This window comes from Ursus arctos, unplaced genomic scaffold (genome assembly GCF_023065955.2).
Source record: "Ursus arctos isolate Adak ecotype North America unplaced genomic scaffold, UrsArc2.0 scaffold_16, whole genome shotgun sequence".
Classification (NCBI taxonomy): Eukaryota; Metazoa; Chordata; class Mammalia; order Carnivora; family Ursidae; genus Ursus; species Ursus arctos.
In genome coordinates, this window is record NW_026622830.1 from 13141326 (window position 1) to 13166634 (window position 25309).

General features: G+C 37.9%; 1 protein-coding gene across 5 annotated transcripts in view; it reads right to left on the reverse strand.

Annotated features, from left to right (window-relative positions):
• Window positions 1–25309, reverse strand: part of NCOA3 (nuclear receptor coactivator 3) — a 132557-nt gene that overhangs the window by 68797 nt on the left and 38451 nt on the right. The gene's annotated exons all lie outside the window — the stretch shown is intronic.

Here is a 25309-nt window from a genome sequence, read left to right on the forward strand (position 1 = left end):
ATGTAAATGAAACATTATTTTGCAGTTGAGATTATTTATCAAATATATAGTTGTTGGGTTTTGTTGTTTTTTTCCAAAGCTGTAAAAACAGATTTTACCTGCAACAGTCAACCACAACAAATCTGCAGCTAAGCTGAAAGGGAAAAACCAAATGTAAATTAAAAATCATATGAAAATTTAAAATTATTTCTAGAGGTTCCACTTTTTTGGAGCTGTGTAAAATTGGTTTAAAAAATTATTTTAGGGGGCGCCTGGGTGGCACAGCGGTTAAGCGTCTGCCTTCGGCTCAGGGCGTGATCCTGGCGTTATGGGATCAAGCCCCACATCAGGCTCCTCTGCTGGGAGCCTGCTTCTTCCTCTCCCACTCCCCCTGCTTGTGTTCCCTCTCTCGCTGGCTGTCTCTCTCTCTGTCAAATAAATAAATAAAATCTTTTAAAAAAGAATTATTTAGAGAAAAAAATTTTTTTACTATTGCTTAGTCCAATAATTTACTATTACTTATGTGTTTTAGTAAATAATTAGTAAAAATGTATTTGGAACCCAACTGTACATTGGTAATATATGGATGACAAACTTTTTTAAATACCATAATCTTTTTGACAACAGGGAGGACAGGAATTATTTCAGATTACAGCATATACATGTCTAGTAAAGTAAGGACAGGGCTAAAAAAAAAACAATGTATTACTACTTATCTCATGATATATACTAGAAAGGACTAAGCTGATTCAAACTAATTTATCCTACAGAGTCATTTAGTAAGTTACAATAAATGTTTAGTTCTATATGGAGTCAACCTGAAAACTTAAATGATGCACTGAAAACAGAAGCCTTGTTTCAGAAAACCTACTTGGAAGTCCAGCTTCTTGAAGGGAGCTTGTATGAGACATTTAAATCAACTGAATGCTTCCTGTGTACCTAGGAGATGCCAAGTGTTGCCCTGGCCTGCAGGAAGTAGGAGCAAAATATGGTACATATCACTAATTAGAAAAGAAGCAGGTATCAATAGGCCAAAATGCAACTATGGTCATTCAGCAAATATCTGCTGAGCATACACTCACTACGTGGAACCAGACACCAGGGATACAAGGAAGAACGAGAAGTTGAAGACATGGAGTCCAATGAGAATATTAAGAGAGTAGAGAACTACCTTGCCTTTTTCATAGGACTGCTGTGGTCACTGTAAAGCACGACAAACCCAAAACCGTTTACTTCAGCAAAGACAGAGAGAATTAATGAAATTCAAATGTACAGATAATTTCTACAATTATTTTCCACAATTATCATAACTAAAATACATTTCTTTATAATAAAAGACAAAGGCAAAGAAGAAAAAAACTTTTGTAAAATGTTTGCCATTTGTGTAAAAATTACATGAGACACAGGGAATATTAAGGGGTATATAAAGGTTGCTGAAAATGAAAGCTATTTTTAACTCAACATATCCAGGAAACTATGCCATAGGCTTTGCTTACACAACAATACTACCCACTGATGAACAATGGCAGTAAATATAACCATTCTGCATTTTTAAAATTACTTTGAGATTAAGGAAAAAACTAAAAAATCCAGCTGGCAGACCAGTTTATTAACAAGCCCCCATATCTTTGGCTGAGTTGTAGTTAGTACTACATGGTTACTAGAACAGTCATGCAAGCAAGTCGCTTGCTGGTGCTTGTTCTGCCTCCCTCTCCCCCTCCCCCCCACCACACCCCGCCCGCTCTTGGAAACACTGCATGCAGTGCTGCACGATCACACAAAATAAATACAGGAAAGGGGGTGGGAGGATTGGGTGGGGAGCTGAGCGGAGCTCTGGGCTCCACCAGTGGAAGGCGTTCCACAAGAATTGCTACAGGGTCAAAAGTTTACAGTGGTTTCAATTTCACCTTTTAGCAGCCAATCAGAAAACAGAGACTGAACGCTGACCCCTCAGGCTGCAAATGAACATTAACTCATTGGCTACCAGGATTGCATATATTCCTTTTCTTGTTAGACTTTCACTTTTCGATTTTTCTTCTTTTTTAAGGGGAGTAGGGAGAGGCAAAGAACATTTTAAGTTCAAGGTGACAATTTTTACTTCAGACCATGTATTTTAAACAGGTATGTGAGGGAAGAAATAATCAAGTAATTATCTTTCTCCTTGAAACCAGTTTCTTTATCCTGTAACATCTAACAAACTAATCATTAATGCCAGTATCAAATCAAGACAGTGAACTTAGGCAGGTTAAGCAGAAAGATTTACCTCCAAGAGATTGTAATTCTAAGAACAATTTATAATATCATGAAAGACGATGTTGGTTGTGAAAGCAATATGCACTGTTAACGAACTAGAATTTAAATAAAAAATGTATAAGGAAAAAAAAGATGTTGGTGTTTCTCTAGTGAATGCTTTAAAAATAACTCAAATAATGAAAATATTTAAGTATTTACCTACATTCCAATTTTTTATTTGCATAAATTCCCCACCTCTTCTCCAAACCATTATTATAAACATGCAACATACCTGTTCTTTTCATACTCTGCGTCTAATGAAATGCAGGTACAGCTCCTAAGGTTTAAGCTTTCTTTTCCCATATTTCACCTTTCCGAACACTCCAGAATCAAGAAGTGATCTTTTACACAATAAACTCAAGAGTGAACCCTTTGGCAATACACACAACTGCTCCCTAATTCATTCATTCACTCACTCACTCACTCACTCATTCATTTTATGTAAATCTCCTATGAGCATTAAACACTAAACTAATCCATTAAAAAACTATTTTTGACGTTCAAAATTTAACATTAAGCAAGGGTAAAATGAAGTTCTGTACCTTTACACATCTTAAGTACACTACATTTAAGGACTAAATTTCTTTGAAGCATTACATGATAAAAGTGAAACAGCTATATTGACTGCTCTATCAAAATGATCAAGTAAATCCTAAATAAGCAGATGTGTGAATCAGTAGTTAGCAATACTGCTCATTAATACAAGGTGGTCAAGTTTTAGCAGTCTTACTGACTTAAATTTAAACTTCTATTTAGGAGCCCCTGTAGGCACTACCACTACCTAAGAAAATGGTTTCATGAAGATATTTATTTTCTTATCCAAACCAGCAAAATTAAGAAACTAGTTATTTCTGAATACCCAAATATACAATATACAAAAGTGTATAATCAATATACAAAAGTGCTTTACTTAATATATAACTGCTAAAAGACTTCAAAATAAATCCATAGTGTATAAAGTTTCTAAAGCAATTTAATGGCAGTTGTTAAGGCAGTAAATAAAGACACTTGATGCTGATACATGAAGTTTTTTAAATTCAGCTTTAGAACAAGTAATTTTCTAGTACCAACTCGCAAGCCATGACATTTATGCTTATCTGCCAATAAAAAAATCTATACGTTTAAAATCCAGTATTTTTTTTTAAACATGGCTTGCAGAAGCACCTTTTATATATTAAATTAGAGGAGTCTGTATATCTTCTTTTTACAAGATGGCCTCATTTTGAAACAAAATGGATGCGATAAAATTTTACATCAAGTCAGCATGTTAGCAAGAAGCTTTTTTGTGTGTTCTGAATTTGATTAATACAAGCCAAGGTCACTTCCTGAAAGATGCCTACCATCGCAGCTGCAGGCAAACTAGGCTCCCGAGTAAGGATGGGGGGAAGGGAATGGTGATGGCATTCATTAACACTGAGATAAACTTCCATCTACACTAGCAGCTATGTAAGAAGGCGGCAACATGAAGATCCCAGAATTCCTGGCATATAAAAATTAACATATTTCTAGTCATTAATATTTAAAAACGGAAATTTAATTCATTATATATAATGCTCATGTAAAAATTATGTCAAAGATATCCCCAGGGTGCCTGGCTAGCTCAGTAGGTGAAGCATGCGACTCTTGATCTCAGGGTTGTGAGTTCCAGCCCCACAATGTGTATAAAGATTACTTAAAAATAAAATTGTTCAATAAATAAATAAACAAATAAAAAGATCTCTTCACTGCTACAATACATTAAAACATTTCGGGGTGCCCGGGTGGCTCAGCTGGTTAAGCATATGCCTTTGACACAGGTCATGATCCTGGGGTCCTGGGATCAAGCCCTATATCCAGCACCCTGCTCAGCAGGGAGCCAGCTTCTCCGTCTTTGACGCTCCCCCGTGCTCATGCTCCACTCTCCAGCTTTCAAATGAAATAGTTTTTTTTTTAACCTTTCAACAAAAAAAAAAAAATTTCACAGGGTGCCTGGATGCCACTCAGTTGGTTAAGCATCTGCCTTTGGCTCAGGTCATGATCCCAGCATCCTGGGATCAAGCCCCACATCGGAGCCTGCTTTTTCCCTCTCATCCATGTTCATGCTCTCTCTCTTGCTGTCTCTCTCTCCCAAATAAATAAATAAAATCTTTTAGAAAATTAAAAATAAAACATTTCACTACTAATACTACTTAAATCATCTAATACCACATACTGAAATAAACTTAGCATTTACACAATAAGACCTGTATGCAAAATAACCTACAAAGGAAGAGACAGGCCCTTGAAGAAAAAGAATCAGAGATTCAATTTCTCATCTAAAAAACAAGGGTAGGGACGCCTAGGTGGCTCAGTCCTTAAGCGTCTGCCTTCGGCTCAGGGCGTGATCCTGGGGTCCTGGGATCAAGCCCCGCAATGGGGCTTCTCTGCTGGGAGCCTGCTTCTCCCTCTCCCACTCCCCCTGTTTGTGTTCCCTCTCTCGCTGGCTGTCTCTCTGTCAAATAAATAAATAAAATCTTTAAAAAAAATAAAAGTAAAAAACAAGCGTAATCTAAAGTCATGAAAGTAGAAATCCAAAACAAAAGCCTATATATTCCAAAATACTCACTGAAGTTTTTGTACTGAAACTCAATTTTCCTCTTACCAACATAAATACAAGTATTACTGTTTCTATGCTCAAAATACAAATATCATCAAAATATACATTATCAGCAACTAGCATAAACCCTCTCCCTGAATGATTTAATAGCAAGATTTAACTGAGCAACTACTATGTACAGCTAGGAAACCATACTAAGTACCTTCTTATCTATGAGATTCTATATACATTTCAACTAATTGGATAAAATATTGAGTAAAGAAATCTATATGCTCACTATTTTCTAATTTTCTACTTAACCTTGGATAAATTAGATTGATTTTGTGTGCCTCGTTTTTCCTACCTGCCAAATGGAGCTATACTTGAAAAATGATATTCCACAGAGATATATAATCAGCAAATCACCTCTGTATTTTGAGTGGTTGTATAATAAACACAATACCTGTCTTTTTTTAATCATCAACATATTCAAACGCATGATATTTCTATTTTGTACATAAATTGAGAATATAATTTTGCCCACTCCCCATCATATTTTGATTGAAGTCTGGTTCAATAACTTCAACAAAAAACTGAACAGATGTTACATGCTCAAGTTCAAATAAATGCATACAGCTTTATTTTTTTAAGTCTTACCTTTTAATGACTGGCAAGAAAGGGCTATTATTTAATAGACACAGAGCTTTCCACATATGTGAAGGGCTTTTTAAATCACTTAAGGAAAAGGAAGGCAACCAAGTAATAAAATACCGTGAAGTCCCTGAATTCAGACAATCTAGTTGCTGGGCATGGCAGAGGCAAACATTCAGAAGGGTTCACAAGACCTGATCACTTGCCTTTGAAATGGGGCAACTCTAAAAAGAGACAAAGTGTAAAATTAATTATTCATATACTTTTTCCTCCAGAACACCTTGTGAGGCACTTAGAGGGGAGAAATTTTTCCTCAATCTCTGCTAGCCTCTATTCTATGCATTCTTTTTTCAACCATGTGAATTATTCCAAAAATAGAACAAAGCAAAGCATTAAGCAGTAGTTAGCTTCTTGCCATACACATCAGGGTGAAGAAGGTGCAATCATTCCTGCACATCTCCAACCATATCATTCCTCCTCCCATTTTTATCCAAGTAAGTACCCAATGTGTTCCTTACTTGGCAAGTAAGACACACTCAACAAGGGTCAGGGCAGCTAGCTGCCTGGTCTTCCTGTACCAATGCAACTCCTATGCCAAAAATAGAACCTGAAAGGAAGCATTGGCTATAAAATGAAAACAAACAAAATACTGGCCTGCGTGTCTTTTTGCTCTGCCCAGAGTGGTTCACAGATACAAGTTTCAGAATCACTCTGTAAGGTTCACAGATTAAGTATTTTTTAAAAATTCAAATATTTTCTACAGCATCAAACTGGATAGACTGGCCGTCCCACAACTGAAAAATTCTATTACAAAAAATTCAAAGTATTCTATCATGTAAAATAATATTATTACTCAACAATAATGTAACTATGCCACATGCTTTTACTTTTTTAAAAGATTTATTTACTTATTTGAGACAGCGTGACCGCACACACACAAGTGGGAGGGGCAGAGGGAGAGAGAGCGAATCTCAGGCAGACTCTGTGCTGAGCGCGAAGCCCCACCTGGGGCTCAATCTAATGAACCTGAGATCCTGACCCAAGCCAAAACCAAGAGTTGGATGCTTAATCAACTAGACCACCTGGGTGCCCCACCATATGCTTTTTTTTTTTTTTCTTTTAGATTTTATTTATTTATTTGAGAGAGAGAAAGCAGGAGGGAGGGGCAAAGGAAGAGAATCTCAAGCTGACTCTGCATTGAGTGCAGAGTCTGAGTCGGGGCTCAATATCACGACCCTAAGATCATGACCTGAGCTGAAACGAAGAGTTGGACACTTAACCAACTGAGCCACCCAGGGAACCCCACCACCACCACCATCTACTCTTTTAGAAGCACATTGGAGGGGCACCTGGATGGCTCAGTTGGTTAAGAGTCTGTCTTTAGCTCAGGTCATGATCTCAGGGTCCTACAATCAAGCCCCATGACAGGGAGCTCCCTGTTCAGCAGGGAGTCTGCCTCTCCCTCTCCCTCTGCCCTTTCCCTCTGCTCGCGTTCTCTCTCTCTCTCAAATAAAAAAGTAAAATCTTTTTTTTTTATTAAAAATAAATAAAAGCACACTGGACTATGAGCCTCAACCATACCTTCAAGTGAAAGAGCTAACAGGTGGTCATTACAGTGCCTACCACATAGTCCCAGTAAGTGTAAATCCTCCATTCATTTCACAAATGTTTGCTGAAATTATACCACATTGTATACTACTGCTATTCCACGTTCTGCAGATACAAAGGTAAACAATGCATGAGCCCTCATAGAAGTCCTTAAATTCAGACAGCCTAGTCCCTGAGCATGGCAAAGGAAGGTACTCAAAGTCTATACAGACTTACCACGTGCCTTTCAGATGGGATAAACTCTAAAGTTGGAAAAAGGATAAAAATCACAAAGCTTGTACATTTTATGGGTATTAACAAACACCAAATAAACAAATATTTCCAGAAAGTGGTAAGTACCATAAAGGAAATAAGTAGGGTGATAAAATATAGAAAGGGGGGATGTAAAAAGAGGAAAGTAATTTCAGTTCAGGGAAGGGGGTTCTCTGAGGATAAAATATTTAATCTGAGAACTGAAAGTAACCAACTACGCAAGAAAAATTCCAAGCAGAAAGCACTACATATGACAGCACGAAGAGATAATGAAGCTAAGTATTATTAATCAATTATCTATTTCATTATATCATTAAGTCCAACAAGTCTTAATCTTCTTCCCACTTCTAGTCCAGGACCCGCATTACAGACCAATAGGAACTTGACAATTATGTGCTAATCTGCCTGAAAAGTGATGTGCTCCATTCTAAAATTCAAGTTTAATCAAGTCAATAAAAAAAATACTTGAAACCAGTAAATAACATGGCTCTCTAGGGAACTATTAGTAATGAATGAGGCAAAGAAATATTGCTAAAAACAATGCTTATTCAATGGATTTGGAGGGAAAACGCATTCAAATTCCAGCTCTCCTAATTACTAACGATATGACTACCATCTGTTTCTTTCTCTGTAAAATAAGGATAACATCTCTTGCCCTACCTATCTCAAATGGCAAATAAAAAGACTAAATGATTTGAGGGGCACCTGGGTGGCACAGCGGTTCAGCGTCTGCCTTCGGCTCAGGGCGTGATCTCGGCGTTATGGGATCGAGCCCCACATCAGGCTCCTCCGCTATGAGCCTGCTTCTTCCTCTCCCACTCCCCCTGCTTGTGTTCCTTCTCTCGCTGGCTGTCTCTATCTCTGTCGAATAAATAAATAAAATCTTAAAAAAAAAAAAAAAAAAAAGACTGAATGATTTGAGATCCTCACCACCACCAATACGTCAGGTTAAGCCATTGTCTCTGGGTACAAAAAATATACAGCCCATCCATTAAAAGAAACTCCCAGGGCCTCACACTTGATTTTATTTGTTCTTATTTAACCCCACCTTACTAGAATTATATCCAGTTTCCCAACTTCAGAGCATATTAGAAGGGAGAGGCTGTTAGAAGCAATAAAGTATTGACAAGAGCAAGACAGTACAGCTAACTGGCTGGCAAACAAAAGCGAAATAGAAAAAAAAAAGTTAAAATAAAAAGCAAACACAGAAACTCTTAAAATTAAAGTCGTCTAGGGGCGCCTGGCTGGTTCAGTCCGTAAGCCTCTGACTCTTGATATCAGCTCATGTCTTGATCTCAGGGTTGTGAGTTCAGGCCCTGCGTTGGGCTCCATGCTAGGTACGGAGCCTGCTTTAAAAATTTTTTAAAAAAAAATGAAGTGGTCTAGACTCTACAGTCATTCTGCCTAAAGAGAAATAATCCTGTTTAATTCAGAAAGTACAAGAGGTATCGCCCACAGCAAAAAATAATTATAATGCTCCTAACTTCCTGTATCATTAGAAGATTAAGTACACTTAAGCACACTGCTTGAAAAGGAAGTGTGAAGACACTTAAGAATTTCCATTTCCAAGGGTTACATTTCCTCAAGTGTCAGTGCCTTAATGGTTGTGTTTCTGGCTATGCCAGCAAACATCACACTATGTACCTTTTTCTTCTCTGCACCTTCCTCCCCCTATTCCCACCCACTCCCCAAGTATGGTGCTTCCAAGCAATGGAATGATCAGAAGGCAAGCAGCAGGGGCGCCTGGGTGGCTCAGTCGTTAAGCGTCTGCCTTCAGCTCAGGGCATGATCCCGGCGTTCTGGGATCGAGCCCCACATCAGGCTCCTCTGCTGGAAGCCTGCTTCTTCCTCTCCCACTCCCCCTCCTTGTGTTCCCTCTCTCGCTGGCTGTCTCTATCTCTGTCAAATAAAGAAAGAAAATCTTTAAAAAAAAAGGAAGAAGAAGAAGAAGAAGGCAAGCAGCAAAGATTAGAAAATCATAGGACTTAGATGATCAAGAGATCATTAATACATTAAAAATTAGCATATTTTTGTAGATGCCATGTAACAGCAACAACAACAACAACAACAACAAAACCCATAACCAAAGTTAATCATCAACTGGACAAATCTCATACAATTTGAGCACCAAGATAATAATGGTAAAGGATTATAACCCACTGAATAAGCTAAAAATTCATAAAATCAGGGGCGCCTGGGTGGCACAGCAGTTAAGCGTCTGCCTTCGGCTCAGGGCGTGATCCCGGCGTTATGGGATCGAGCCCCACATCAGGCTCCTCCGCTATGAGCCTGCCTCTTCCTCTCCCACTCCCCCTCCTTGTGTTCCCTCTCTCGCTGGCTGTCTCTATCTCTGTCGAATAAATAAATAAAATCTTTAAAAAAAATTTCATAAAATCATAATATGAAAATACACACAACGGAAAAGCTCTTCCTTACAGTACAAAGCCAACTAATAAATATAGAAAGTAATGATGGAACCGGAAAATCATCATTTGCAAAAATCATAATAATTCATTCAAGAGGCAAGACTCAAAATTAGTGGATATAAGTTTAAGAAATAGTAGGATATTTCCATAATCCCAGTCTTAAAACCTCTAAACCCCACAGGAAATTTAACAGTATCTCCCACAAAGTAACCTTACAATGGAGAAAGTAGCAGACACCACCTCAACAAAGTGTTTCAATTTAGCATTGTCAATAATGGACTAAACAACAACCATGTTCTTCCTGGTAGACTGAGAATACATCACTCCTATGGTTTTCCTCCCCCAAAAGTGCAGAACCTGAATCTAAACCTGAGGAAATACTACACAGGCCCAAAAGGAAGGAAATTCCACAAAATAATTCATCTCTAGTCTTCAAAAGTATCAATACCATGAAACACAAAGATAGGTAAGAAACTGTCTCAGGTTAAGAAGACGGAGACCTAACAAGTGAATGCCATGAGTGCAATCTTGGATTTTCCTTCCCTCCAGAGGACATAATAGAGACAACTGGTAAGATGTAGAGTAAGATCTATAGAATAGATACTGTAACATTAATTTCATGATTTTTGTAACTACAGGGTGATAATGTAAAAAAAACAGCTTTGAGGAAATATATACTAAAGTATTTAGGAATAAAGGGCATCATATCTGCAACTTACTCTCAAATGGTTCAGAAAAAATAAATATATTTTTCTAATGATAAAAGGAGAAAAGCAAATAGAGTAAAATGTTCACAGTGAACACTGAAAGGCACCCAGTACCTCTTTAAGTGCTGCAACTTTTCTGTAAATTCCAAATTAAAGAAAAATAAAAAATAATCTAAAAAGCATATAACAGACTGGGAGGAAACATGTGTCTAAAAAGACATAGAATAAAAACCCAGAACACATAGGAGCCCTTACAAATTAGTAAGAAAAGATAACATAAGAGGACAAATGGTTAAAGAATCAGAATAGGCAGTTCACAGCAGCAGAAATGGTCAGTAAATACATGAAAACATGCGCCATTCTTCCAAGAGATAGGGAAACGTAAAATAAAAACAATGAAAAAAAACAGCATCAGGTGGCAAAAACTAATCATTTTAAGCATGTATCCTTTATTCCATGGCTAAAAATATACCACAAGTATACAAAGATATAAAGACATGTATAAGGCTATCTGATATAAAAGAGGGAAGAAAAGGGTGGAAGGAACAAATAATGAGCATCAGTAGGGGAATATAAACTCTAACTTCATGCAAGTTCCTTGAAATAAGAGACTCCAGTATGTTCTATTCGTTAATATCTTTCTCTAGTAACTAGCACATGACAGGTACTCAACATATAGTTGCTGAGTTAATGGAGAAATGGTTAAAGAAAGGATATCCCAAAATGGTGTTTATATAGTCACTGAAAAGAACGCAGTATAGGGGCGCCTGGGTGGCTCAGTCGTTGAGCGTCTGCCTTCGGCTCAGGGCGTGATCCCAAGGTCCTGGGATCGAGCCCCACATGGGGCCCCTGCTCCACTGGGAGCCTGCTTCCTCTCCCACTCCCCCTGCTTGTGTTCCCTCTCTCGCTAGCTGTCTCTCTAATAAATAAATAAAATCTTAAAAAAAAAAAACGCAGTATAAAAGTATATATAAATAATTAAAATTCGAAAAAAGAATGCAGTAGATGTACATATATAACCACCTAAGATATTCATAAAACAAACGGACAAAACAACTTGCAGGCAACATATAACATGCTAGGTATGTCTACATGTCTAGATGTCTACATAGATACATCTATTTATACTTGGGGAAAAGTAAAGAAAGGTTCACACAGTTTTGATAAATGATTAAAGTAAAGGAATGCTTTTTTCAAGAGGTGGGATTACAAATAACTTTATTATCAGTATTTTAAAATAAAAATTAAATTTAAATAAGACGCCACAAAAAAACTGTTAAGCTGCACGCATCATTAAACTCCTTAATGTAATATAAAAAGAACAGATTAGAAAAACATTAGGTACTATGCATCAAGAGCCTTAAAAAAAAATCTTTGATCCAGATTCTACTTCAAGGAATCATTCCAAAGAAGTACAGTAGTCCCCCACCTTATCTGCAAGGATTGCATTCCAAAGAACCCCCAGTGGATGCCTGAAGCCAGGGATTATACCAAACCATATATACACACTGTTTTTTCCTATACATACTCACCTACAATAAGGTTTATCAATTAGGCACAGTAAAAGATTAACAACAACATAGAAAAATATACTATAATAAAAGTTATGTGAATATGGTCTCTAAGTACTATACTTCCCTTTCCTCTTTAATGATGTGATGGGAGATGATAAAAGAGATAAAGTGAGGTGAATGACATAGGTGTTGTGACAGAGCGTTACGCCGCTACTGACCTTCTAACAATAACATCAGAAGGAAGATTATCTGCTTCCAGACCTCAGTTGAAACCCCAGAAAGCAAAGCCTTGAGGAGGGCTTATGTATCATATATGCAGACAAAGCTTAGGATAACAAATGCTCCCACCAGCATTACTTTTAATGATCATAAAACAGATGCAGGCTTTAATTATTAAAAGTTCTGCACAGGGGTCCCTGGCTGGTTCAGTCAGTAGAGCATGTGACTCTTGATCTCAGGGTTGTGAATTCAAGCCCTACTTTGGGCACAGACACTACTTAAGGAAAAATTCTGCACAATTACACATAAAAGCAAGATGCAGAAATATATAAAACTGTTATCACAGGATAAAGAAGAAAAATTTAGCAAATGCACCAAATGTTAATTTCCAATACTACTAGTACCCTTCTTCCTCTTTGAAATTGCCCCCATATTTCCAAAGTTAGCTTGTTTTGCTCTTAGGATCACAAAATAAAAGGGATGTGACAAGGTTATAATTTATTTATAAACATTCCTAAACTTGTTTTGCATTTGAAATACAAAATCCTAACCCCGGAGCCACTGGGTGGCTCCCGTGAAGTTGTCTGACTCTTGGTTTCAGTTCAGGTCATAATCTCAGGGTTGTGAGATCCAGCACCACATGAGGTTCCTCGCTGGGCGTGAAGCCCGCTTAAGATTCTCTCTCTCCCTCTCCGTCTGCCCCTCCCAGCCCCCTTCTTGTGCTCTCCCTTGCTATTGCTCTCTTTATAAAAAAAAAACAAACACCCTAAAATGAAACACCACCACACATCTATGGCTAAAATCTTAAAAACAACAGTAACAAATGCTGATAAGAATACAGAGCAACAGTTCTCCTTCACAGCTGCAGGGAAACACAAAATGGTACGACCATTTTAAGAAAACAGATTGGCAGTTTTTTACAAAGTTGAACGCACTTATAGGCTCCAACAATCACACTCATAAGTATTTACCAAAGTAAGCTGAAAATATGTCCACAAAAAACCTACGAATGTTTAACAGCTTTATTTATAATTTCCCAAACCTGAAGGAAACCAAAATATCCCCCATTAAGTTAAAATAGATTAACGGTTGTATATCCGCACAATGGAATATTATTCAGCAACAAAAAAGGAAATGAGTGGTCAAGCCAACAAAAGACATGGGGAAACTTTAAATGCACATTGCTAAGTGAAAGAAGACAATGTGAAAAGGCTACATACTATATGATTCGAACCACATGATATTCTGCAAGAGTGAAAACTACAGAAACAGTAAAAAGGCCAATGGCAGCTAGGGGTTCGCGGGGGAGGGGAGGAGGATAAACAGGTAAAGCACAGGTAACTCTTAAAGAGCTGAAACGATTCTGTATGATACTGTAATGACAGATACACAACATTACGAATTTGCCAAAATCTACAGAACTATGAACACAGGGGCGCCTGGGTGGCACAGCGGTTAAGCGTCTGCCTTCGGCTCAGGGCGTGATCCCGGCATTATGGGATCAAGCCCCACATCAGGCTCCTCCGCTGTGAGCCTGCTTCTTCCTCTCCCACTCCCCCTGCTTGTGTTCCCTCTCTCGCTGGCTGTCTCTATATCTGTCAAATAAATAAATAAAATCTTAAAAAAAAAAAAAAAGAACTATAAACACAAAAAATCTTAATGTAAACTGAGGGCTTTAGTTAATAATATTGCGTTCATATTGGTGCATTAGTTATAACAAGTGTACCATGTACCACACTAATGCAAAATATTAAGGGGGGAAACCAGGGGGGTGGGTAGGGGTAGAATATAGGAACTCCATTATCAATTTTTCTTCAAATCTAAAACTATTCTATAAAATAAAGTCTATTAATTTTTAATGTTAAGAATTACAAAGAAATATGTTATTTCTCAAGTGGCTATCTAACACAAATTAAGTAATCAAGTTTTGTATTTTCTTTTATAATTGAGCTGTATAAAACTTTCAAAAATAAGGCTGCAGAATTTTTATACCATATAGCTCACTTCTGCAACGCCACCCAACACTTTCAGAAGGAAAAGTAATATGAAAAACCTTCATCAAAGACGTCATGCAATCTCTGGGTCATTAATCCAAATATGTTAGTTCTCAATGATAAATTAAACTTGTTTCAATGATACATTTAAACTTATTAACTCCATATGGAAGTTTTCTTCTTCAAAATTCTCACACAACTGTTAAGTCTTTGCAATATCATCTGCATAAAAAAGGAAAAATTTTTAAGTTTTCCTACTAATTCAAGAACATTTATCAAATGTCTACTATGTACCAAGCAAAATATACTGTAGTAACAGTTTCTGCCTTGTCAAGGAAATTAATCTGATTTTCCGATGAAAATCTCTTCCGATAAACTTGTTCTGAGGACTGTTAAGTAGTGGGAAAATACAAACTTCAGATGTTACCAAAACAGAAGTACACATTGTTAGTGATTCACACAAAAACCCCAGAGCTATCTTACCACGCAGAAATTTAACTTGTAAAATTACAAAGTACCTTGATATTTTTGGATTAAGTACAAAAAGCACAAACATGTGGCTAAATAAATCAGGGAAGGAAAATCTCTTAAACCAGTTTCACAGGCAGCTCCTCACGCCCATCAACAACCCAGAGTAGCTGGGTAGATTCACACACAAGGAAAGCAATAGGACCTTAACAATTCCTAATAATGACAAAGCCTTTAAGTACCAAGTGAGCACTTAAGGTACTGCTGTTTATTACGTGGATATCTTTTCAGACACATGCATAAACAGGAAACACTACTTTTGGCACAAGTCTCGAAGAATGTAAAGTTTGCACATAGGCAGTTCTTTCAAGCACTACAGGGGGAAAGTACATTCAGGCTTTCAAAAGAAAGACACTAATAAATCTCATACTAGAACTTAAAATTTCCATCACCAAGAGACTTGTAGAGCATAAGTAGAAAGTAAAGCAATAACCATATTAATATAATACTATAAAACCGTTAATTACAGTAATATATACATTAACTTATCAGGAAAGTATCTCATTTCAACAGACAAGGAAGGACTCCAGAAGCTGTGATTTGTCCACTCTGGTGAAGCACACCCTCAAGTATGCTAAGATTCCAATTGTGACAAATGGGAAATCCTAACGTAATAAAAATATTCTAAGCAGATTTAAGCCACTCTGCCCAGATTTAAGCCACTCTGCCCAAACCAATCTACTTACGTTTAACTACATCGGGCTCTACATTAGAGCCATTAATTAGATTTATGCAGGTTAGACCAGGAAAAAAAAAATTTTTTTTAAGATTTTATTTATTCGTTTGAAAGCAACAGACAGCACGAGCAGGGAGGAGAGGGAGAAGCAGGCTCCCTGATCCCAGGACCCTGGGATCATGACCTGAGCCTAAGGCAGACGCTTAACGGACTGAGCCACCCAGGTGCCCCCTAGCAAAAAATCCTGTAAGTCTTATACTAACATTTTAAATAGAAGAAAAAAAAAAAGGTCATTAAAACCACTTTTATAAAGAACTTTCTAATCACAACATTCTTATAAAATATAACCAATCAATGAAAAGCAACGGCAACATAATATTCAAAAATAAGTCAATCTCAAGTTCAAGGAAACTGAACAGGTGCAATGACTTAGCATCTAACACACATTCCCTAACCCAGCATAGCCCAAACTGAACTTGCATCCTTCCAAATCATCTAATATTTGTTTTCCCTTATACTTAGGTTTTATTACTTGTAATCTGCCTAAACTCTTTTCAGCAACCACACCATCTACCAAAAAGCTTAAACCATTTTTTTAACCAGAACTATTTTATTAAAATTCACCTTCATATTCATTTAAAAAATGGGCATATCACTTGCCCAAAAAGGATTTATTTGGTGTTTCCCTAAATGCCTTAGACTGGAATCCAGATTAAGAAAATCTCGTTCGGGACACCTGGGTGGCTCAGTAGGTGGAACATGTGACTCAATTTCAGCTCAGGTCATAGGCTCAGGGTCATGAGATCCAGCTCCACATCGGGCTCTGCACTCTGCGGGGGAGTCTGCTTAAGATTCTTTCCCTCTTCCTCTGCCCCTCCCCTGCTCACGTGCACATGTGCGCACACACATGCACACGTGTGTGCACGCATGCTCTCTCCTCTCTCTCAAATAAATAAATAATGGGTTAGCACCACCCATTAACTGATCAAATAACACTCTGAAAGACTGTGTCTTGAATACAATGAATCCCAAATAACTTTTACCCCTTTTGTCATTCCAATTACTTTCATTCACCATTTTGAACCTAGGGAAATTAAATTATTAAATTGTTTAAAACTAGATCCTACCATAAACAGAAAGAAAGGAGTAAACATTTACTAGAATCCTAGGCTGCACTGCATTTAATTATCCATGTATAAGACATCTGAAGTTTAGATACGTTAGAACAGCATGTTCAATGTCTCACAACTGAAGGAACAGAAATTAGAACTCAGGATAGCATGAACTCCAAACTCACACATTTTGTACTATCCTTCTCCCCAAATTTTAATTGTATTAATCACTGTGATTGTATAAATTTTTATTCTAAAATTACCCAATAGCAACAAATTTGCAATTCTGGGGGGGAGGAGGAGCACACAGGAAGAAAACAGGCACCCAACAACTACCTAAAACTACGTTTTTCCAATACATAACCAAAGGATATTAGACGTAGAGTCTTGTTCCCTATTTTTCATAATTCAAAATCTTGGGTCTAGAAAACCATTAGCTGGTGACAAGATCCTGCGAGAATCAGAACCCCCATCTTCCCATGCTCAATGTACCTTCCTTACCACTCCACTTGTCACAGAGCAGGAGCTATCCAACTATGGTTCCCAGAGCAGCAGGGAACTCAGAACTGCAAATTCTTTAACTCTGTGCTAGGACAATAAACTCTGAAGGTGGAAGCCAAGCAATCCGTGATTTAAGCAGTCACGTGATTCTGGTGTGCTCTAAAGTTTGAAAACCACTGCTTTCCAGGAAACCTGACTATTTAGGATTACCCTAAGACAAATGCTCCTTAAAAAAGGAGTTAATCATACTCCTAAGATAACTGACTTACTCCCCTTTCCTATTATCTAGTCTAGAGCAGTTCTTCTCAAACATTAGAGAGCAGAATCAACCTGGGTAGGAGGGACTAAATTCCTGGGCCCTACCCCCAGACATTACAACTCTACAGGCCTGGAGTAGAGGCCTTGCATTTGCACTTCTCATGTAGTCCAGATGATACAAATACTGCAGGAAAGCCGACTACACTTTTGAGTAGCAGACGACTAAAAGCAAACCCTCATATAAGATATCACAGATCCTAATTTGAAGAACACTTCCATCCTTCCTTTCTCATCCTTCCTGCTTGCCCACTGAGATTCTCAATCTTTCCCATGATTATTTTTGAAAGTCAACCAATTTTGTCAATTCAATTTGTAGAGGAGCAAAATTTGCCACTCCAAAATGTGTCTTTTTGGCATGTGGATTATTTTAGGCTACTTCCAAGAAAGAGAAGGCTCAAGAAAAAAACCTCTGACCTTCCCCCTAACTGCCTAGAATTTAGATAGAAGACCTGCTCCAGGAAGGGAGCTATCATCAGAAATAACTTCGGTATAATATGAAGTAGGAGTGGCAGACAAGGAGGAATTTAGCAAAGACTATTTGTTAAAATTCCGCTGCTCTATGTCCTACTGTTTCTGTATGGCCCAGCAAACATTTACTCTTTCTCATCTTCCTGTGAATTGTCTTCCTTCCCCTTGAAGTCCTTGACCCCACCCCCTTTCTCCTTAGCTCTGAATGGCATATAAGCCTCAATTGCATGACTACCTGTGGGCCTCATATTCTTATGGAGTCCCCTTACACACATAATTAAACTGATTTTCTCCCGTTAATCTGTCAATTTAATTCTTGGACCAATCTAAAAGAACCCTGAAGAGGAGAGGTAAGTTTTCCTCTCCAACAATTCCCATTTTTCAAAATATACCAATGAGGTTAAGAGAGCTGAGATTTAATTTATTATCTTCAGAACAAAATACCAAATAAAGCCTTCAAAAGGGCATATATGAAATTTTAGTGTGGTTCAAGTAAATATGTTGTGTGGCCACAAGAAAAAAGTACCCTATGAGATACCACAAAGAACACCTGACTTGAGAAGACCTGAACTCTATTAGAAGGTCTGCATGTATGTGAACTTAGGAGAAATTTGAGAAAACAGTCTGAAAATTTGTATTTCAGCAACTTTTTATATAAATGTGAAAATTCCACCACTACGTTCCCGTAACAGCAATACCCAGACGTCTAAAAACATGCAGAAGTGCGAAAAGAAGTATGTTTATAAACTGTGATCATCACCAAAATTACCTATTTATTCATTCAACAAACTTTTACTAAAAGACTACTATTAGCAAATCAGGACCTCAGAGACACAAGATGCTCTTACAAGTCCGTGTCTTGTCCTACCAATATCCTCCACTAGCATTAGTTTTTAGTATTTCCCAAATTTGTCCACTTCATCCTAACCCCATTGCTACTGCCCTTTAATGGTTTAGGTAGTACATTTTCCCTGGATTACTCCAAAAGCCTACCTTTATTCTTCACTTAATCCTCAGCTGAAATCAATCTTTCCGTGGCTATAAAACTCAAATTCCTTTCTCAGCTCATTTCTAAAGACCTCTCCTTGTACGTAATGGTCCACCCACACTAAACAACTTAACATTTCCCAGAGAACACCCAACTGCACCAAGTCCTGCTGCAGAAGCTACTCTTGGTCAGAATGCTATTCTACTGACCCACCCACCTCCAATCTATACCTTACAGTAACACTCTTCCTCTTGAAAGCTTACCCACATGCTTCCACTTTGTCTCTTCCAGCCCACTCTCCCAATCCCAAATCAGGCTATACGCTCCTCCAAGAGGTCAATAACACCTCTGAACATCCCTACTGTGCTTACCACCTGGTAAATGCCTCTCTTCTTGCTCTTAACCCTCTTGAAGCCAGAGTCCGAGTCTCTGCATTGTTTTAGCCATAGTGCCTAATCGATAGCAGGCACACAACATTTTCATTAAAGAAATGAGGGGAGTAAAGATACAGGTGAATATGCAGGATGCTCAGAGATCTTGGAAGAATCATTCCCCGTAAGTAAGTCGAAACATCTGAAAGTTACTTACCAATATATAAGAAGGTTTTACTTAAAATTTCATAACATCTGAGAAATTCTCTGAAGAAGATATTCCACTACTTTACCTAAGTCTATCTTTCTGGTTACAAGCACAAATGAAAATCAAGTGAAAGAGTACTGAAAAACAAGAATAAGCCCGCCATCAAATAATTTGTGGTATGGATATAAATCTCCTGGACTCAAGAAATTAAAATATAATTAGGGGCTCTGTCAGTTAAGCAACCGACTCTTGATTTCAGCTCAGGTCATGATCTCCAGGTGGTCATGAGATCGAGCCCCAAGTTGGGCTCCACACTAGGAGTGGATCTTGCTTAAGATTCTCTCTTTCTCCCTTTCCCTTTGCCCCTCCCCCTGCTTGCACTCTCTCTCACTCCCTCTTCAATTAAAAAAAAAAAAAAAAGTTAAAATATAATTAAAGATGCCAACACAGCTACTACAGTTTTCTGGAATTTAAAACATACACACACACTTATGACTTAATGTCATGCTATAAAACACCAAATGCCTTCGGTTTTCTGTTCCAGGAATGATGTCTGGAATTCTGCCAAACACAAAAAAGAAAACCTAAGGCTCCTCCATGCTTTGCAACATGTGAGGAAACCAGCCTGCCCAGAAAAGATGAAATCATGTATAATATGATAGCGAGACCAGTCATAAAAGACACATTTCAAATACGTAGAAAATGAGAAGATAGTAAAGATTACAAACTTTGGATACAGACAGATCAGTCTATCCAGCTGAGACCCTCATCCTAAAACAGACATAAAAGATACTTTGGGGGGGGGGGGTGCCTGGGTGGCTCAGTTGGTTAAGAATCTGCCTTAGGCTCAGGTCATGATCCGAGGGTCCTGGGATCCAGCCCCATGTTGGCTCAGCAGGGAGCCTGCTTCCGCCACTCCCCCTACTTGTGCTCTCTCTCCCACTACCTCTCTCTGTCAAATAAGTAAATAAAATTATTTTAAAAAAAAAACACTTTATGGGGTTGTTGTGAGAATTAGGAGAGAATTACAGAAAGCACTTAAAATACTCAGGTCCTAATACATGTATCAAGTGCTCAATAAACAGTAACTATCTTTTTTTTTTTTAAAGATTTTATTTATTTATGTGACAGAGAGACAGCCAGCGAGAGAGGGAACACAGCAAGCGAGTGAGAGAGGAAGAAGCAGGCTCCCAGCAGAGGAGCCCGATGTGGGACTCGATCCCAGAACGCCGGGATCACGCCCTGAGCCGAAGGCAGACGCTTTAACGACTGCGCTACCCAGGCGTCCCTCAATAAACAGTAACTATTGATACTACTGCTTTATGATAGAAGAAATCTTAGAAAGCAAGAGCCAGGTAGCAAAAGTTACATTCTTCTTACTGTTCCTCACTTCCTCAGCTTCTCTTCAAAGAATACTTACTTCTAAACTCTGTCCCAAAAAAAACTTTTATAAAAAAGAATTATAATTACTAGCTAAATCAACCAAGTTTACATTTAATAGAGCAAAAAAAAATTTGCTAACAAGTATTCAGTATTTTCGTAATGTCCTTAAAATATGTAAGACAAAATATGACCTATGTCATGGATTGAATTGCAACCTCGAAAATTTGTATGTTGAAGCCCTAACCCCTCAGTATCTCAGAATGTGACTGTATCTGGCAATAGCACCTTTTTTTGTTTGTTTTTTAAGTAGGATACATGCCCAGCATGGAGCCCATCTCGAGGCTTAAACTCAGGACCCCAAGGATCAAGAGTCGCATGCTCTACTAACTGAGCCAAGCAGGCACCTCTGGAAACGGGGTCTTTAAAGAAGCAATTAAATTAAAATGAGGTCATTAGTGTTTTATATGACTAGTGTCCTTATAAGAGGAGGGAATTTGGAAAGAAACAAACATATATACACAGAAGAGGGAAGCCATCTACAAGCCAAGGGGAAAGGCCTCAGAAAAAAACCAATCCAAGGCACCTGGGTGGCTCAGTCAGTTAAGCATCTGCCTTCAGCTCAGGTCAGGATCTCAGGGTCCTGGGAGTCAAGCGCTGTGTCAGGCTCCCTGCTCAGTGGGGGGAATGCTTTTCCCTATCCCTCTGCCTGCTTCCCTCCCCCACCCCATTGTGTGCTCTCGATCTCTCTCAAATAAATAAATAAAGTCAGGAGGAGGAGAAGAGGAAGAGAAAGAAGAGGAACAAGAACAAGAACCAGAAACCAAACCTGCAGATACCTTGATCCTGGACTTCTAGCCTCCAGAACTGTAAGAAAATAAATTTCTCTTTTATATCACTGGTTCCTCAAGCTAATCTCAACATCACTTAGAATTAGACACATTTCCAGGGCACCTGACTGGCTCAGTTGGTACAGCATGCGACTCTTGAGCTCAGGGTTGTGGCTTTGAGCCCCACACTGAATACAGAAATTACTTAAGAATAAAAAAAATCTTTAAAAGAAAGAAACAGAGGGGCGCCTGGGCGGCTCAGTCATTAAGTGTTTGCCTTCGGCTCAGGGCGTGATCCCAAGGTCCTGGGATCGAGCCCCACATGGTGCCCCTGCTCCGCTGGGAGCCTGCTTCCTCTCCCACTCCCCCTGCTTGTGTTCCCTCTCTTGCTGGCTGTCTCTATCTCTGTCACATAAATAAATAAAATCTGAAAGAAAGAAAGGAAAAGAAAAGAAAAGAAAAGAAAAGAAAAGAAAAGAAAAGAAAAGAAAAGAAAAGAAAAGAAACGACACATTTCCAAAATCAAAAAATCAAATACTTAAAGCCAGAATCAGGAATTACATATCATGCACACTTTTTTTTAATAAAGTACATTACACTCTTTGGGCTATGGCTGATCTAAAGCATTACTAACATGTATTATATTAATCCCTTTTTGAAGGAAAATATGCATATTCTGAATTTTTATGTGTACCTATTAAAGACAGTTCTCTCAACATGAGCAATATTAAAGACACTGTTTTGGGACAAAAGAAACAAACTTTGGATTCAAAGAAATGGCGATTTAAACCCCACTGGTGCCATTTGCCAGTTATGTGGCCTTAAGGAAGTTATTCACTTCTCTGACCCTCAAATTCCTCAACTGTAAATGAGGATGAAATAATATTTTACCAGATTATCAGGATTAGAGAGAGCTATATTAAGCACCTGGCACAATTCCTAACACAAAAAGGGTACTCAATAAATAGGAGCTATGATAAGATCATCATCTAAAGAAAATATGCATGAAAAGTAGGTGTCACTGTTAACAGGAGTATGGACTTTTACACCTTTCTGGAAGGCAATTTTGAAATATCTGTCCAAACATTAAGGATATCCCTCTGATCCAGAAATGTAAGTTAGAGGAATCTACTCTATAGAAATACTTCCACAAGTGGGTAAAAGTGGAAGAAAAATGATATTTTTTGTGACTGTTTTACCAGGCAATCAACAGAGGTCTGGTTTAATGTTAGACTATACTAGAACCATATTTGTCATTTTTTAAATGAAGTAGATCTCTACATACTGACTAAAACATGGCAATGAGAGAATAAGCACAATATGACCCAACAAGGTATAAACTATGTGTTTATATATGCGTGGAAGAAAGTATGAAAAGATCCAATACCAAACCACAAACAGCTTTCACTTTTTGCTCACATATTCTATAAATTGTAAACTTCTTTAAAACACAAAATATTCTGGGGCGCCTGGGTGGCTCAGTCGTTAAAGCATCTGCCTTTGGCTCAGGGCGTGATCCTGGCGTTCTGGGATCGAGTCCCACATCGGGCTCCTCCGCTGGGAGCCTGCTTCTTCCTCTCCCACTCCCCCTGCTTGTGTTCCCTCTCTCACTGGCTGTCTCTATCTCGTCAAATAAATAAATAAAATCTTAAAAAAAACACACACACACACACAAAATATTCTTTCCTACTAAAAAAAAGAAACAGGGATATGCACCATTTTTCCAGACTAATGTTTTCCTGTACTATGGAATGGGATGTGTTAAGGAAAACTTCAAAAAAAAATATACTACATACTAACCCTCCCTCCTTATTGAAAAAGTGTAGAATTTCTATTATTAAGCCCATGTTCAAGATAGTCAATATCAACTTCTACTTGATATTTTTCAGTTTCTATTTCTACAGTCAATTCTAACTTTGTGGAGTTGCTCACAAAACATTTTAAAAACTGCTAATTATTTGCCACATAACCAAGTCACACTCTCAAACTCTTCCTCCCCTCCTCTCAAAATAATCTATTTAGGGGCGCCTGGGTAGCGCAGTCGTTAAAGCGTCTGCCTTCGGCTCAGGGCGTGATCCTGGCGTTCCGGGATCGAGTCCCACATCAGGCTCCTCCGCTACGAGCCTGCTTCTTCCTCTCGCACTCCCCCTGCTTGTGTTCCCTCTCTCGCTGGCTGTCTCTCTGTCACATAAATAAATAAATAAAATCTTTTAAAAATAATAATAATAATAATCTATTTAAACATGCACCTAAAACACAAAATCACTGTAATAGTACCTAAGGAAAAATAAAATAAATTAGCTGGAAAGATTCAGCATTTTAGATTAGTATGAACTGCAATTCTCCTCTGTTTCTGATAATCCAATGTTAATACACAGAACAATACTGAGACTGGAATCAAGGAAAGTCACAATGAAAAAGGAACCACCTTGTTTTATACAGATGAAGAAAATGAAGTACAAGAAGTGACCTGACCAAGTTCACACAGTAAGAAAGCAGATCAATGCAGGGCCCTGACTTCCCAGTCTAATATTCTTTTTTCTAGATCACATTGCCTCACATCTGAGCTTACAGTTTTAAATAAATTCCTTTTTCCAAATAAATTAGCAAAAATAGCATCAGATAACATACTTGGTTTCATAAATATGCATAAATGAAACAAACGTTTGCTGGCATATACTACCTGGCATATTTGCAATACTATCTATAGAGCTCTGCGTTCATTGAAATTTCAAGCATGTAAAATATCTTGATCAGACATCACAAAGGTGTCCGCTCTGCAGAAGCAGAGATGAAATGCTTTCTGAGAACCAATTCATCTAATTCCCCTGGAGGTAGGGCAACTAGTTACTAATTAGCTGAAAGACCAAATTTTCTAGCCATGTATGTCTGAATAGTAATTTTTGTTTGTTTCAATGGCACTTTCCTTTTTAGAGTAATGTTTCTCATCTCTGATTTCAAAGTCACCTTCCAGCCTAATGGAGGCACATAGCTCTGACTTCTCTCCTCAGAACAAGATTCATAAGAAAATAAATAATGCACGGAGGCATTTCTTTTAATATTTTCCTTCACTGAAACCCAGTTTCGTAACAATATAGGAAAATCTTTGATGGTACGACATCTCTATTAAACCAAAAGATAAAAATCCAGAAAGTAAGGACAAGGAAAACTAACAGCTGTATGAAACAAAGAGTACATGAAATAGAAGCCAGGTAGACAATAGATCTCTGAAATCTAGTTTGGGGAAAATAAAATGATCATCCTAAAATGAACAAAGGCTAATGCAACTGGCAACTAAATATACGAAGCTAAGTTTATCAAAAAGAAAAGGAATGTTAAAGGAATCTCTGCCCTTGTCTCATATCAAAAAAACAAAACAAATACTGAGGCAGGTATGTTTAGACATATTCAAACATAAATGCAATAAAACAAAGTTGTTGTGCTAAAACAAAATCACAAATGGGAAAAAATCAGGTCATTACAATATATGGCTATGATATGGCTACGGATAATTTCTAGATATACCATTAGCCTCCAAATCTGGAAGGTTAAAATTCAATAGTCAAAGAAAATATAGTTTATCAATACCATCAACACAAAATACTGTTTACAAGTATAATTTTGCTAGATCTGACTGAAGAGTGCAACGTGAAAATTAACTTCATTTTGTCCAGTGAATGTGGATATTCTTCTTTAACAAAATCCAAGTATTCCCGGCTATGAGTGATGAGTG